The 15,567-nt window shown below is 43.9% G+C and overlaps 1 protein-coding gene across 2 annotated transcripts in view; it reads left to right on the top strand.

Annotated features, from left to right (window-relative positions):
* The window catches only part of cdh11 (cadherin 11, type 2, OB-cadherin (osteoblast)), a 71,864-nt gene that overhangs the window by 1,353 nt on the left and 54,944 nt on the right, over nt 1–15,567 (top strand). The window lies entirely within an intron of this gene.

Genomic DNA, 15,567 nt, shown 5'->3' with positions numbered 1-15,567 from the left:
CCCATGGGTTCCTCTTTCCTTGGTTCATTAACGCTTTGTCGGATTAAGACGTCGAAACGCGAATCCCTAAAGACTCGATTTAGTATTCAGTCATTTGAATACTCCAGCTGGAGCTTGCGTCCTTGCCCTTTCCCTTGTGCGCCACAGCCACGGAAAAATGCATTAAAAAAAATCGCACACGGACCACTTTTCCGTCCGCAGGCTCATTCAGACTCATTCTGCACTCAATTAGGTTGCGAGCGTTTGGCTTATCGCCGCTGCGGGGGCCACAGTAGATATTTTCTTTAATTATTTCACAAGACATCTACTGATTCTTTTGCAAACGTGTTCTCTCTCTCTCTCTCTGCTAGAATCTCTTGAGTGCTTTGCGCTGATATAAATAATTACGGCCTGAGTTTTCCGTTTTTCCGGCGCAAAATAAATGAGTTATCTGTGTATAATTTGGACAGCTGCAATTCCGCTGCGCTTTTAACGGGAGAGTAGAGGGTGGAAGAGAGAGAAACGTTGACTGTGAGGCTGTTCAGTCCTTGGTATTCATGGCACAGCTCAAGATTGCTGCTCTCCAGCAAGCAATAATCTCTCTCACTTTCCTCCTCTCCCTCCTTCTGTCTCCCACACTGTTGCGCCACGAAACGACTCCCCCCTCTCTCTGTCTCTCTCTCCTCCAGCTCCCGTTGAATCTGATCCCCCTTTTGCGTTTCATCTTCCTCCTCTTTCTCCCACTCCTCCTCTTCTTCTTCTCCCTCTCTCCCTGCTGCTTATCCATCTCCCCTCACCCCACGTTCCCCCCCCCCCCGTCTCTCCATGCGCTTCTCTAGTCTTGTGGGAGCCATTGAGAAAATCATTTGCTGTTGTTGTGTTTTATTCGACAGGGGGGTTCTATAGGCTATAGGCTTGTTTGCAGTGCTCTCTTGCAGTGCCTTTTCTTTTCTTTTTCTATATACATAAAACGAAGGTCTGTCGTTTATTGTAGAGAAATGTGCACACAGTGAAATCCTTGAGATGCAAAGCTCCACTTTGTTAAACAGAATTTTTTTTTAAAAATCCGGGTTAACTTCTCTGGAGAGACGAAAAGCTTTCTGTCTCCTCTTTGGCTTCCAGCGTTGCGACATGTGATGTGGCTTTCATCAACGTTGTCTCATTTCGTGGTTTCTTCTCAGACTGGCTTCTCAGTTTATTTTTTGCCCCCCTCTGTATTTTTACTAATTGGCCTACAGAGCAGTCAACAAGGCAGACGAGAGAAGCAGAACTCCCCCCTTCGTCTTCGTCTTCGTCTTCTTCTTCTGTTGCGTTACTCCACATTGTGGTTCAGAAGCCACATCAAAGCACGTCCCCAGAATGCACTGTCGCTCATTATTGTTCTTGTCTTCACTCCACGTCAGAGCGTAACATCGGGACCTTCTCACTTTGACCTCACCAAAGGACTATTTTTGTAAAACGGCACAGAAAAATTGCTCGGTTTGTGCTCGGAGATGTTAAACTTCATTCGCTAATTCTTCTCGCTACTGCATCTCGGTCACATCGTGATACAATTTGGACTGAGGAGAGGATCAAGAGGAAAGGGAGAAGAGCCTCCGACTCGAGCGTGGGCAATTTGAGGTGCAAAGTAGATAGAGAAAAAGAGCGTGACTCCTGAAAGAACACGAGAAAGAAGAGGGAGGGAGCGGAGGCCAGCCTGAGTTCCACCAGCTGCAGAGTTCCAGCTCAAGGTTTCGTCAGACCTGTCTCCGCCTGCGAAACGTCTCGTCTGCACTTAGTTATCTCAAAATAGAATCATAGCCGCTTTTTCATCCCAGGAATGAATGCGTTTTCATGTCTGGAGGAGATGATTTCATATCGAATACACAGGACAGATAGAGAATCTCCATGTAGAGGTAGATCTTAGGGGTGAGACCTGACTTAGAGGAGAGGTGAGTGCAAAGTGGGGGGTTGGGTCATCGCTCAGGTTCATCCGAAGAATCACACAGAAATGCAGTCGTCTATCAGTTGAAGCGTTTTCCGGCTGTAAAGTCTGACCTCGCAGACCAAACAAACGACACCAACGGATGAGCGTTAAAACGTTAAACGCTGATGTTTTAGTTCAGAAGTTTTACTTTCGTTGGCCACCAGTCGCTTTCAAAGCTTCTCCGGCCAGAAGTGAGTTGATTTTTTTTTTTTTTTCTCCATGCTGGAAATGTTCTGGACTGACAGAAAAGAAGAAAGAAGAAGAAGAAGAAGAAGAAGAAGGGAGAGGAAAAAAACACATTCTGGAAGAAGTTTAAAGGGAACTGGCTCGAAACGCTGCTGACATGGCTCACTGGGGGGGGGGAGCCACCGGGGAGAGGGATTAATTTATTTCACTGTAATCATTATATTTATATTTTATTAAGTGCCAGCTGCTGCGTCTCACAAGTGTTGACATTTTGAACTTTGGCGTCTTTGAAGCAATTTAAAGGATGGAGAGAAAGAGAGGAAAAAAGGCGGAAACAAAAAACTGTGGGGAATGTGGAAGACCAGGGAAGGGGAGGTAAAGAGGAAGGGATGAAGAGGAGGAGGAGGAGATGGGGGGGTGCAAAGTCTGTTCTATTTGACGACAGAGGGAGCTGTCGAGCTTCGCTGCAGCTCGTCCGGCTCTGCTCTCTGGTTTTCCTTCATCCTGCTCTTTCTTTCTAATTCTTTTCAAATCTCTCTCCCTCTCTGTGCCCCCCCCCCCCTGTCCACCACCAAAACCACCCCCCCAGTTCTCTTTCTCTCCTTCTGTGAGCGCCAGTCAGCTAGATGGAGAGGTAGTTAGGTTCCCTGGGGATGCAGGAATCAATCTGCACACACACACACACACACACACACACACACACACACACACACACACACCTACACACACACACACACACACACACACACACACACACACACACACACGCTCAGAGTCCAGTCTGTCTTAGATAAGCGTGTCCGCTGTGACAGTCTGCTGTTACCTTCAGATTCACGTTGTGGAGGAAGGGGGGAGTGTGTGTGGGAGAAAAGAGGTGCTGGTGGTGGGTGGGTGTATGTGTGTGTGTGGGGGGGTTTTTTCTCTCTGCTATGAGTCTCTCATGGGTCCACAAGTTTGCTAGATGTTTACCAGGCGGCTGGTTGAACGTTCTCCTCCTCCTCTTCCTCTTCCTCTCCTGTTTAAAGACGTTGTGACGTCTCACCCCCCCCCCCACCATCAATCTTCCGTCCATCTCTTCTTCCCATTCCTGTTTTTTTCCCACCCCATCTCCTCCAGACAAAACATAACGGGAAGCTAGATAGATGTTACACTGGTGGAAGCATGATAGGATTATAAATCTAATCTCCAGCCTCAAACAGATTAAATGACAGAGTCTGTAATTAGTGTTTTTGACCTCTCATCCCTTTTGCTTGCCCCCCCTCCCCTCCCCCCAGAGGGAAAAGACAGTGGCTGATTTGTCTCTACTTAAAGAGGGGTTACATGGGTGGGGAGGTGACTTCCTGGTTGTGTGTTCATGAGAGCTGAGACGGCGCAGGTGGTTGCTGTTGCTGACAGGGTTTAATGCCCTGGATTTAGTTCTGGGTCTGCAAGTGTGGAGTCTGGTGGGGGGGGGGTTCATCATGCACATGTGGTTTCACTTAGTCCTCCAGTGCTCTGCATCGAAGTGGCAAGAAAGTAGACGTGGAATGTTGGTCTGTAGTTCCATAGCTTTGAACACAGCCTATAATCAATCATCTATTAGTCAAAACGGTGTCGTCTTCATCTTTAAATCCAAACTAAACATCTATACCCCAAAAATAAATGTTTGTCTACCTTTAATCATATGCATGCTGGCATTTAATCCAATTGAAAAGGGTATTAAATAAATACATTTAACTTGAAAGTAAAGTAAAACTGGAACATACTTTTTATTTTATTTTTTGGGGAGAGGTTGGGTGGGGGGGAGCAGAAACAGGCATTAAGTCCAGGTTGTCTCATGTTCTCATTAGCCGACGTGGGAAGTCACGCTGAAGTCGTTTAAGCAGCGCAAGTCTAAACCGGAGTGACGGAAAGGACTTAATAATTCCAGGAACAACAAGAACACCACTTAGAGTAATTACAAAAGAACACGCGGTGCCTCCGAATCATTCCGGCATCAATTAAATGTCGACTGATTTGCATTTTTTTTAATCTCCCCCCTCTCTCTCTCTCTCTCTCTCTCTCTTTCTGGGAAGGTAGTGAAAGGAGTTGCTTTGAATCTTGAAGCGTTTTGTCACTTGCTCTCCGTCAGGAGTGGCTGCTCTTCACATCATACGTGACCTTTTGTCCCGTACATGAGAGGGAGTGCAGACATGCTGAGGAGGAGCCGCCAAATGTGGAGGCTGTGGTGTCATTGTGATAGCAGTGGGGGTGGGGGTGGGGGGGTCTGGATCAATGGTAATCCTGGATTAATGGACATTTCATTGATTTCACTATTGATGATCAAAATGCAGCGTTGACAGGGATATTAATCGAGCTGGAATGAGAATTGATTAGTCCAGATAAAGAGCGACTCCTCCGTATCGAGATTGTGTGGGTTTGTTTTGTCCACTTAGGGTGTGTGTGTGTGTGTGTGTGTGTGTGTGTGTGTGTGTGTGTGTGTGTGTGTGTGTGTGTTAGAGGCACAGCGCATTCATGTAACTCAGACTAATTTGCTTCGTGTGACAGTCGTGAGGTGCAGTCGGGTCGTTTGCCGTCTCATGACACCGATCACATGACAAACAAGGGCAAAGGTTTTTTCCAAGGTCAGCTCTAACTGGGTTTCACTTTTCTATTTCCAGTTTTTATTTTATTTTTTGTCTAGAAAATTTTATCAGGAAGACACTGGAGACAGTCAGAGACGAGAAGGGACGAACGTCAGGGATAAAGTTTGGTCCTTGTTCTCTGTTTTGGTGTAAAATTTGGGAGGATGGGGGGGATTTCTAGGGGGTTATTTTATTGCCTGTTCATAATCAGCTGAAAGACTCTGGTCTGACAGTCACTGAGAAAGAAAGATGATGGTTTCAGCCTGGGGGTCAAGGAGAGTTTTAATGAGTCAAATTATCATTCAGAACAATAATTAAAAGTCCGTGTTCGTGTGTGTGTGTGTGTGTGTGTGTGTGTGTGTGTGTCTGCCTATTAAATGATCATTAATAACTGTTCCACCTCTTTCCCGTCTCTTTGTCATCTCTTTTTTTATATATTTGAGGGTGACGTCTTCCCACAAATTAACTTAATCGGTTATCAATTCTTTCCATCATCAGCAACTTACTCTTATCTTTCTTTCCCCTTCTCTCTTATATTCTCAGTTCTCCCACTTAGCTCATGACCCCCCCCCCCCCATACACTCAGGATGGAGTGTGTATCGTTGGATCGGTGTGTTGCCGATTGTCATAATTAACACGGTTATGTTAATTGCAGCGTGTTGATTTTGCTGATGCGACACATTTGTAAAGGTGAACCCTATATGGAAAGACAGCTATCGCCCTCGGGCAAGGAGGATGTGTGTGTATGTGTGTGTGTATATGTATTTATCTTTGCATATTATGCATTCATACATGCCATCGGGTTGTGTGTATGTGTGTGTGTGTGTGCGTGTGAGTGTGTGAGTTATCCCTGTTAGCACCTGACAAATCGGCGCCTAACAGGTGTGTGTTGCCTGAAAGTATATACTGTGTGTGTGTGTGTGTGTGTATGCATGTGCACGTGTGTGTGTGTAGATAAAATCAATGTTGCATACAACTCATCTGATCAGCGACGGGTTTGTATATATAGATGTTTTTCACATTTTGCGCTGCTGTTTCGACTAATGAGGGAAGCCAGGAATCAACCGGAATGACACACAAGATGGAAACGACTGCTAAATGAAAATTCCTAACATCTAGCTGGAAGGCAAAAACAAAAAACAAAACAGCATGACTGATTGTTACAATGTGTGTCCAATGTCACGGTGAGAAGAATGGATCTCACGCCTGCTTATCAGAACGTTCACACTGGAAATAAGTGGCTTTTATCTGCATCTTTAACATCTGTTTTCTCTACAGTTTTTATAACATCACTTAAGGCATCCGTGGCTTCCTCACCTAAAAACCCTTCTTTTGCTTTTGTTGGAGGCAGAAGACCGATTGTGCCCACATGGGGGGTGGGGGGAGGAGTTGATACCATCTGTTTTTGTGAATATGACCATCACCTGTTTAAATAAGAAAAGAGATTTCTTTGTCACATATTTGAATGTTTCAGAGTGTGGAGGAGCATTTCTAACACAAACCAGTCGTCATGTTGCAAGGCCCGCTATCCATGTCAGAGTAAGGCTTTGATCACTGGTGGACTTATCTAGTGGTTCTCATGCTCCCTCATTTCCTCCTTTCCTCTCATCTCATCCCTCCTTCCCTTCTACATTTTTTTTCCACCTGTCCCCATTGGTATGCCTCACCCCGTCCCCCTTTCTCCCCCTCTTTCTTCTATATTTATCGTGCAAAATGAACCCGAGCACCATGACCAATATGAGTTTTATCTCTAAACGCGCGGCGTCTCTCCGCATCAGACGGGAATGGATGAATGGATGGATGGATGACACTGCATTTATTTTTTTTCCCCGTAAGTATCTTAGCTAATGAGACATTCTCAAAAAAAAAAACCACCAGCGGAATTAAAGTTATGTATTCCGGCCCCAGGGACATAAATGTGTGTTCTGAAGCAACAGCCTTTCTAAGATGTCTTCCAAATGCTCACACTGTCTAAAATGTGTCGTTCGTCTAAATGCATGGGCTGATGCAGTGACATTATGGCGGACGATGACTCAAACCACATGCACATGTCCAAAAAGAAACAGCGCCGGCGTCACACTGACGTGCACAGAATTCATACACAAAAAAGCCTCTCTTTTTTTTGTTTCTGTTTTCAACAACACGGCACATTATTGCAAGGTTGACCTCTTTACCATAATAACCCTCTGCCTCTTTTTCTTCATGAGTTACACATGACTGTCCTCATCTTTCTGTCCCTCTTATCCTTCCTCCCCTCTTTTCCCTCTGTCTGCTTCCAGCCATGCTTCATTGATCATGACAATTCATGGTGTAATAAGATTGAGTACGACCGCTGCTTCTTCATTTGACAGTATTAATTTCACTTTTCTTTCCACGTAGGCTTGAATTTGCTTTATTTCTCGGCACACTGTGGGCCTTTACTCCCTCGGCTGTGACCCACAGGCTTAGAGAGGAGTTTACATACCTCTACTTGTCTTTTGTCTTGCCTCTCATACTTCTGTCATCTATAGGTTGGTTGATTCATCTGCTTGTTTCTCTCTCCATTTCTTTTTGCATAGCCTTCCTTTGTTGCTCTCTGTCTGTCTTTATCTCAGATACAGTTGCAGCTGTGACTGCATTGACCTTTTCGATGAAAGGGGAAGCAGTGAACGACAGATACACTATAGCTGTGTCTCGGACCAGCCAGTTGTTATTTCACTATGACCATGCAGTCCGGGAAGAACTGATGCAAGGCAGATCTGGCCCGTGACCTTCATTCCCTGATAAACGTATAAAATATATATTAAAATGTACCTGTGTACTAAGCACTTTGTATGTCTGTTATATTGACATCTGTGGTCAGAGGAGGTTTCTATATGCAGTCCATTGAGATTTGACTGAACGGAGCAGATGCCCGGAAGGCTTCCTCCGTCTAAATGTCCGTCTTTAGTAGCCATGTTAGCGAGGTGCAGTTGTTGCGATCAGTGATGTCGTTTTGTGTGTCACATGGGCAAAATCCACCAAATTTAATGCACTTTCTTGGGCCTTCAATTGTAAAGTAGGGGATGACATAGATGAATTACATGCAGGCAAAGGAGTGATTTGTAAATCCGCTGTTTGCCCATGTGATAACATTTAGAAACTCGTATTTGAACATAAATGAACGGAACGTTCAATGGTTGGCGTTATTTTGAATGAAGCAGCTGTTGCTTTGAGCCATGTTCATGAATTGTGTTTGTGTTTCGACTGTTTGTGTGAAGTGACATCAACTCTCACACTTTTAGTTTTACTGTGACGATATGAAAGCATCATCGACATTGTTTCTATACTCCAAGGTTGAGCAATCGAGGTCATGGCATATATGCGTCTGTGTGTATGTGCATGCCCCCTGTCTCTGACATGTATGTGTGTGTGTGTGTGTGTGCTCATGCATGTAGATTCTCTCACATTCAAGAGCTAAAGCTGACCATGCAAGGTCGTAAGGTTGCCTTCCTGTTCCTGTGCACCTGAGCATGAGAATCACCAGAAGCAGAAAGTTGTTTCAGTCTGTTTGCATGTGTGTGTGTCTTTTGTCTTGTGTAACCGCACATGTCGTCATGTGTTCTTGTCTTTACCGGAACCAAGTCTCCCCACAACCATAGGAAGAGCTGAGATTTCAGCCGAAGAGTTTTTAAACTTTAAGGAAAAAGTTGAGGTTTGGTGATGAATAATACAATATAAAACCGTGTTGTGTATAGCGGAACTAGTCTGCATAAGCATTTGTAATTATAGCACAAAAAATGTTTGTGCATCTGCTAAATACATCACTGCTTATGTACAGCTGTTTTGACCTTTTCACATGAGCACAAAGTCCTGATGTTTTATTCACAGAGCATGCTAATATTTTATTCAACACGACAACGCACCGATCTTTAAGAGCAGTACTTCAGCAATGAGCGCCGCGTGTCACCAGGCTTCACTCTCGAGATAAAAAAGAAGTATATCACCGATTAAAGATCAACTCCTCTCATTTTGAGAGAGTTTTCCTTTCCTGTTTATCCTTGAGATGCTCTATTCGATTGGTTTATAGGAAATTACATAAAGGCAGCAGAGAGGAACAGGGTCCGTTGGTTAAGGACACTTCACTGCGGTACTGCTGATGCTGAGTACTATTGACTTTCAGTGTACGTGTGTGTGTGTGTGTGTGTGTGTGTGTGTGTGTGTGTGTGTGTGAGTATAGTGGTGGTGGAGGGGAGTCCTCACAGAGTTGTCAGTGAAAAGTGAAAATAGTTTTTCTTTACTTTTATGAAATATGTCATATATTTTAACATGGAAAAAGTTATGGCGGTAATGGGAGAGGGAATTGGGGAGGTGAAATGGTAAATAAAGTAATATGCATTAGTCTGAGGAACCTTTTGGCAGAACGACCCAAAACCTGACAGTAGCGGCTCAATGAGGTATGTGAATAAGAATGCAACTCAACAAAGAGCTCTCTGTGTCAACCAGTAGAAAGAAAGGAGGAGATTTGGCCTCAACAAACATGTGAGGACGGAATTGTGTGTGTGTGTGGGGGGGGGGGGGTTCTTATCAGATCTTCTGCACATCCATGCGTTGCATTGGAAAAGAATGGTTTCAGGAAAGGGCGGAGGAGTTTGAGTGAGTAAAGTAGGATCGTTTTGCTGCGGAGGATGTTTTGGCACAATGACCCTTATGTCCTCCGGTTTGTCACTGAGCCGAGTGTTTGTGGGTGCCTTGGAGGGTGAGGGGCGGGAGAGGGATAATTAGGGTCATTACACATGCATGGTAGGTGTAATGGTCCGCGACATTGGCGATCAATTCTTCCCTCTGTTCAGTCAATTCACCAAAACTCATACATCGCTTCCAAAATCACATATGAACCGTTTTTACGGGGAACTAAAAAAAAATGTGCTGTTGTTTACTGGAAATAAGCTCTAAGTCAAAAACCTTCATTTACATGAAATCATGTAGAATTGTAAAGCAAAATCCAGCAAATGCAAATGTCACACACAGATCAATACCATGTTAAATGAGAGTTCTCCAACCTTTAATTCCAGGAAGTGTTCCATTGGGTTTATCTGTGACGGGACCAAAGGTCAAAACACACTGGAAAACAGACTCTAGTCACTTGATGTGATGTCCCGCCACAATAAAAGCACCGTTCTTATCCTTTCTTTCCGCTTTATATTTGTTTGTACGGTCTGATGTCCAGTGCTAAATAAGTGACATGAAACACGTACTTTATTGTTAAACATGAATGTATTAATTAGCTTTCCTGAGGCATTTACTCATAACAAATTGAAGCATTTATCCACCTGCTGCTTTGAAATAAAAACCCATTATTGAGCTTAATAATTATGAATAACTACGGATTCAAAGCTTTTTCAAAACTAATAGCTTCTAGGTGAACGGATCATGACCTACCTTTGGGCCCAAATGTTTGGCTCACTGAGGTCTTCGTGGACTAATAGTATAAACAGTGTGTCAGTTGCAGTGTAAATGACATTGCATGGGGTTGGGGGGTGTATATATCCCAGGCTGAAGCGTGGTTTTAAAAGGCTTAGCTGCAGCCGCTAAAACCCTGCGTTCTGCCCCTTACCTCCTCAACAGAGCAAAGCTAATCTGGGTCTGCTTAGGGCTGCCTCTTTCATCTCTCAGGCAACCGTCTCCCTCCTCTTACTGTCCTCTCTGTCTCAAGCCAAATGACTCACTGTCTTGCTCAAGGACACTTCAACTGGAGACATGGCGGCTGACATTCCTCTATTGCAGCACAGTAAGTGCTGACCTTTGATTGAGAGATTGGTCTCCCAAACCACGATCTAAAACTTGTTCTGTGCATACAGAGTCTGTCACTGACGCCTCCCCTCAATATCATTTTTGCAGCTTTTGCTTGCAACTGTGTCTCGATTTTCACACACACAAGATTTAAACAGGTTTTTAAAAAATGCTATAAAGATACTTGATGAGCATTGATGCAAAAATGAGTCCAGCGCCCGGATGCTGCAACACGTCCTCAGATGTTGTCATGGAGCGCTCATAACTCTCTGGTTATTGTGTCATAAAAAAGAAGGTGACCAAGAACTCTTAAAAAGGAGGAGATCCTGCCTCATAACTTGTTGAAATGATGCTTATCCAGAATGTTATTCCAATGAAAAATGAATGTTGGGCCTTGTTAACATACGCAGCGTCCTCTCTATCTCTTTTCTCTATCTTACTGACTCCCGAGGGTCATGGTGTCAGCTGTTTGACAATAGGACAGCTGTATCTGGATCCGCCAAAGAGCTACAAGCCCCCAGGGTTAGATTAAACCAATTACTAGCTGCCAGTCACCGTGACATATGACGTGCCGTGTTTCCACCGCATGGGACGACCGGCCTCCTGTAGACCCTCCGCTAGTTCTCCTTTGTATTGGACGCTACCTTCGACCTTGTGGTATCACCTCAGTCAGAGTTTCAATCAATTTTAGTCAATATTTAACAGTGGAGGGAAAACCGTGAAGCCCCCTAACTAGTGCAACACGGGAGTTGGCTGGCTGCAAATTGAGATTGCTTTTTGATTTTAAGAAGTTGTTGATTTTTCTCTGTTTGGTTGCTGATGAAAGGATCTCAAAAGCTTTTAAAGGCGCCCATATTTCTTTTTTTTTTCTGTCACCGCTGTTTCACCCGGTCTGGCTTTGGTGATTACCTCAGAATCATGCCTGCATTAAGGGCGTGCCAGCTGCAAATGCCTGTTGAATAGATTTTTGATTAGATAGGGACAGTTCGATCAATACTAGAAAGAACAGAAGCAAGGTGGGAGAAAAAGCGGGACAGCTGAAAGGATGGCGTCTAGCAGCGAGAAGGGACTGGAAGCATGGATGGATACAGTCGCGAGTGGGGTTGGATGGAGGGATGGATGGAGAATGGAAATAAAGTGGGATTGTGTGCTAAATTGACAATGGGGGCAGGGGGTAGCTGAGATGAAATTGATGACGTGTGGATCAAATGTGCTTTTAGATCGATCAAAGCATGCCAGAAAATAGAAGTATGCCAAACCAGCGTCTGGATGCTGTGAGAAGCTGCCGTTCACGACATCAACCTTTATTAAGGATTAGGAATATCCAAATAATATTTAAAATACACAAAGAAAAAACATTAATGCAAGAAGAGACAATGCAAACGATTGATAATTAAGTGGAAGGAATAAATAAAGAGGGATGTGGGTGCAAATATATAAGAGAAGGAGCCAGAGATAAAGACCTCATAGTAAAGTGCAGCGGACCCGAGAGACGTTAAAAATGAATAGGTGTGCAAACTAGTCCCCCTTTTTTTCTGTTCCATCTTCCATCTGGTTTGCATTTCAGTATTTGTCAGTGTGCGTTTTAGTCCAAAGAATTTCGTGGGAGACAGAATGTGTTTATCATGGCGGGGGTACGTTAGAAGATAGCGGTTCATTCTGACAGCTGAGAGAAGAAAAAAGGGCCCCAGTAGTGAATCAATAGGCCTCAGAGAGAACGACAAGGACGGGACGGAGAAGGAGGGGGCAGTGGATGTGGGGGGAGGCAAGAAATGATGCAAAACAGGGGAGGAAATGAGGCAGAAAGGAGGGAATATGCAGATGGTTAATAAAGAAGCATGCCATCGAATTCAAGTAGGAAAGGGGGGGATGTGGGAAAAATATGGAGACTGCCTCAATATAATCTAAAGTCAAAGAGAGAAAGAGAAGAGTTAGAGAATGAAGGGAGTAAAAAGGAGTGAAAAGGAAAGAAAATGTAGGAACATCTGTACGGTAAATGGACATAGAGGGAGATGTTAAGAGAAGGGAAGCACAGGAAGGAAAAGGAAGAACAGAAAAGTGTATGAATATCCAAACAAATTAAGGATGGGGAGAAAAGTGGAGGATGCAAGTGACACAAAGAGCACAATGGCACAAAAAGGGTATACAGACATGTTTTTAAAGGCAGTGAAAGAAACTGTAAGAGACGTAGAGGTTCTGTAAAAAATAGAAAAGAGGAATAAAAGACCAGATGAGGGACAAAAAAAAAAGGAGGAAGAAGGACAGAATGGCAGAAATGGAGATGTGGGGTGGGGGTGAAGAGGATGTTGTTGCATGAATCTGAAACTTGGAACATCTGGCATTATTCAAAAAGTTCTTGGGCGTTGTGAATTTATATGCATGTGTTTGTGTGTGTGTGTGTGTGTGTGTGTGTGTGTGTGTGTGTGTGTGTGTGTGTGTGTGTGTGTGTGTGTGTGTGTGTGTGTGTGTGTGTGTGTGTGTGTGTGTGTGTGTGTGTGTGTGTGTGTGTGTGTGCGTCCATGTGCATGTGAAAAGAGGGTATTGGATGGATGTGGGGATCTGGGGGTGGAGGGGGTGGTGGATGGGGGGGTTGTTAGTCTAAAGCAGTGATGCACAAAGACACACAAACCAGGCCTGCCACACTCACTTATTTACGCCTGGATGGGTATAGAAAGACAGATCGAAGCTTTGAGGAAGAGAGGGATGGAGTTTTTTTTTTAAAAAAAGGGAAATATGATGGGGATGGAAAAAGAAGGGAGAGATGGAAAAGAGGGTATGGAGACACCAGGAGCGAGACGAGGAGGTGAGGTGTCAGAGAGGAGATTTGTTTTTGATTGATTTACCTTTGCTTTCCAAGGCCACTGAGTCACATAATCACCTGGAGGCTTTTCTGCCCTCCTTCGTGGAAATGACCAGTCATTTCTCCGGCTCATTAAAGTGTCTTCTATGACCACCAAGTATATTTTCTCTCCCGGGTGGATAAATAATAGTCACCACAAATCTCACATACTTTTTAAACAGTCACAATCTGGTTGGTTTGTTTTTTCCCCTCCGTGTAGAACCATGTTTTCCACATGTTTGAGGCTTTGGCTTGTTCTCCTTTTCACATCATCTGAGAGAAACAGCTCCTGTGTTATTTTTAATTCTAAAAACTTTGTTTTATTATTTCAAAAACTCTTCAATGTATTTTCCGCCTTTGAATAATTCAAGGCGTTTCCATTTGTAAACACATTGTTCTTACTTTTGGGAGGATAAAATATTCCTCTTTGTTTGCTTTCACTTTGAAACTGTGCTCCTGTGTACTTCGGTGCATTTTACAATTAAGAACTGTACTTTTTATTGATAAAATAAACCTTCTGAAACTTTGAACGAACATGTTTTCCCTTCGTCTTGGTTTGCGCTACGTTGGGTTTCATCTTTCCTCGCCAAACATGTATTCTGTCTGCTCTTTGAGGTCTTAACAAGCACATTTTCTGCCTGTTTTAACCCTTGAGGAGGAGCTGAATTATTCATTAAGTTGTGCTCCCACTAGTTTTGCTAATGGCTCAGTCACAAAGCCATACATTTGTAAATGAGGGTAATCCACCTTTACGAGTCCTGTGCACTGTGTGTCTGTTTAGAGGGGTCAAGCTCCTTTTAAAACAAGGAGTGTTTTGTCCTACAAGGATTTCGCCTGTGTGTGTGTGTGTGCATGTGTGTGTGCGTGTGTGCGTGTGTGCGTGTGTGTGTGTGTGTGTGTGTGTGTGTGTTTAGGCTGTCGAGTGCTGCCAAGATTTGTAGCTGTGCTGCCACAATGACCCTTTCATCCGAAGAACCATCTGATTGTGTGTGTGCGTGTGTGTGTGTGTGTGTGTGTGTGTGTGTGTGTGTGTGTGTGTGTGTGTGTGTATCTGTGTGTGCCTCTATTCAATGCGAGCCCAGACTCTTTATTCGTCTCAAACAATAAAAGATGGCAGCCTGAAGGCTCAGTCTGAAATGGACAGGCGCTGCAGACGGAAACAGAGAAATAGAGCTTTATATTTTAGGTCAGTGGCATACACAACATACACAACATAAACAACATTCACACAAACACAACACACACAGTCAAAGCCTCTATACCTGCTTCACTTATTCACCATCAGCACAGGTGCTTTGAACTGTGAACAGCTATCAGCTTTCCTTTCCACCGTGTGGGTCGCGTCTTGCAAAACGCTCCCAATATCATCTCCTGTAACTGTGTTTTTGTGTGTGTGTGTGTGTGTGTGTGTGTGTGTGTGTGTGTGTGTGTGTGTGTGTGTGTGTGTGTGTGTGTGTGTGTGTGTGTTTAGCTTTCATACATGCAACTGACACTCTTCTAGCAGCAAGAGAATATGTTAAACTACCTGGACGACACACGGCAGCGGCGGTAAGAAGACAGAGTCAGCACCGCAGGAGAGAAATGAGCAAAGCAGTGAAGTAGAAAAGCTTTTCACCTGTGAGATAAGAGAATATTAGGGTGAACACAGGTGGGAAGCGACAGTGGGGGGGCTGGAATGCTTTATTAGTTTTAGATGAGACTCTTTTTCTCGCCCACATTAAAACCGGAATAAATGAACGCAGAAAACTCCGACAGATTAGATCACATTTAAAATAATGTGGAAGAACGCTGCAAACTCAGTCAGGGCCGAAGCTACTGTAAAATATTCATTGGGGTTTTGTAGGCTTCTATCTTTCGTGAATTTGAAAAGAATTAAACCGTGTAAGGGGGGGGGGGGCACAGATGGAACGTGATGAAGAAGGAATGACACAGAAATGGCGGAAAAGGAGGGCAGAGGATAGAAAGAAGAATGAGGCAAAAGGAGGACAAGGAATGGAAATTCTAGTGGTGCAGACTTTTTCATCATCGTGGAAAAGACATTTCTGTGTGTGTGTGTGTGTGTGTGTGTGTGTGTGTGTGTGTGGTTCCAACACCTATCTATCTATCTATCTATCTATCTATCTATCTATCTATCTATCTATCTATCTATCTATCTATCTATCTACCTACCTACCTACCTACCTACCTCTCTTTCCTTTCTCTTCTTTCTGTGCAGATGTTTTCTTCTTCTCTGAGTCCTAATT

This window comes from Antennarius striatus, chromosome 11 (genome assembly GCF_040054535.1).
Source record: "Antennarius striatus isolate MH-2024 chromosome 11, ASM4005453v1, whole genome shotgun sequence".
Lineage (NCBI taxonomy): Eukaryota > Metazoa > Chordata > Actinopteri > Lophiiformes > Antennariidae > Antennarius > Antennarius striatus.
This window is presented reverse-complemented; position numbering and strand designations above follow the sequence as displayed.